General features: G+C 40.6%; 1 protein-coding gene across 1 annotated transcript in view; it reads right to left on the bottom strand.

The window, feature by feature from the left end:
• The window catches only part of MCMBP (minichromosome maintenance complex binding protein), a 63,593-nt gene that overhangs the window by 36,510 nt on the left and 25,287 nt on the right, over positions 1-1,796 (bottom strand). The gene's annotated exons all lie outside the window — the stretch shown is intronic.

Raw genomic sequence — 1,796 nt, 5'->3', positions numbered from 1 at the left:
AAAAAAAAAAAAAAAAAATTTTGATGTGCTCCCTAGGAGATTATTTTATATAACCAGAGTAAGGCTGTCTACCTCAGGAAATTTAAAACGGATACAGTGCTTTTTACCACCCATAGTCCAATCTGTCACATGACCCAATCCTATTCTCTACAGCAGCAGTCCCCAATCTTTTTGGCACCAGGGACTGATTTCACAGAAGGGTGAAGACTGGGGATGAAACAGGAGGAGGGCCCCAGGTAGCGATGCTATGTGGCCTGGTTCCTAATAGGCCACAGACTGGTATGAGTTGGGGACCATAGCTCTACAGCATTTTTTCCCTTCAGTACATGACTCAGCCTAGGATCATATACTACATTTAGCAATCATATGTCTTTAATCTCTTTCAATCTGGAATAGTTCCTCAATCTTTACCTTTTATGATAGTGCTATTTAGGAAGAATACAGGCCCTTTTAAAAAACTGAACTAAGCACATTTTAGATTTGTCTGTTTCTTTATGATTAGATAGCTTCCAATCAAGTAAGACCAGACTACTATATAAGTGATGTTGTGTTCTTCTAAAGGTATGATATCTGGAGAGACATGACACCCATCTTCCTCTCCTTGGTAATGTTAATTTTCATCATACAGTCAAAGTGACTAGTCAAATTCTGCACTGTATGGTCACTGTTGATCCCTTACAATTGATTAACAATCTGTAGGAGGCACTTAAAGGAATTCTCCAAGACCCAAAAGAGTAAGCTATTGATAGAATGTAGATTTATGTGAACTAAAACCACCACACACAGCTGGCCAATCCTGCCACCATTTACTTATATTTGCCACACGGGGGCTATGGAGAAGTGGGTAAAAAAGCATTTGTCCATAATTGTTACTGAGCTGATTCTTTTAGAAATGCTCACAAAATCCTGCTACCATCGTGCTTCCAAATCCTTTACCCACCTGGACAAAGATCAGGTCTGACAATTAAATGGGATTAGGGACACTCCTCAGGTGATTCTGATGAGGGTTAAATCTACTACTAAACTGGTCTTCAAAGCCTGGTTTCCTGACCAGCATCATTAGTATCACTTGAGTACTCATTAGAAATGCAAATTATTTGGCCAACTCCCAACCTAGTGAACCAGAAACTCTTGGAGGGAAGCCTCACAATTCATGTTTTAAAAAGCTTTCTACATGACTCTGCTAACATTTAGGTATCACTGCTTTACTAGATGCACACCAGTAAGTGATCAATGAATCAGGAAAAAAGGAGTATTTCTACATGTAGCCAAAGTGGATATTTAAAGAAAAGACTTACACAGCCATAACTATGACCTCAACAATACTGAATGCATTTGTGTAAGAAACATGAGCATACCATTTAACAGGTGACAGAGCTATATTAAACAGTAATTGGGTGTCAGGAACAGTGGCTCACGCCTGTAACCTTAGCACTCACAGAGGCTGAGGTGGATTGCTTGAGGTCAGGAGTTCGAGACCAGCCTGAACAAGAAAGAAACCCCATCACCACCAAAAATAGAAAAAATTAGCCAGGCATGGTACCATGTGCCTACAGTTAGCTACTGGGGAAGCTGAGGCAGGAGGATCCCACGTGAGCCCAGGAGTTTGAGGTTGCAGTGAGCTGGGATAAGGCCACTGCACTCTAACCAGGGCAATGGGGCGAAACTCTTTAAAAAAAAAAAAAAATGCAGCAGCTGTGGACCAGCAGGTTACTTCTAGGGATTTGCAAGTATACTGACACCATTTTCTTTTTTTCTTTCTTTCTTTTTTTTTTCTAGAGACAGAGCCTCAAGCT

This window comes from Otolemur garnettii, unplaced genomic scaffold (genome assembly GCF_000181295.1).
Source record: "Otolemur garnettii isolate 467f Iridium unplaced genomic scaffold, OtoGar3 scaffold00021, whole genome shotgun sequence".
Classification (NCBI taxonomy): domain Eukaryota; kingdom Metazoa; phylum Chordata; class Mammalia; order Primates; family Galagidae; genus Otolemur; species Otolemur garnettii.
The sequence above is the reverse complement of the archived record's forward strand: the minus strand, read 5'-3'. Positions and strand labels throughout refer to the sequence as shown.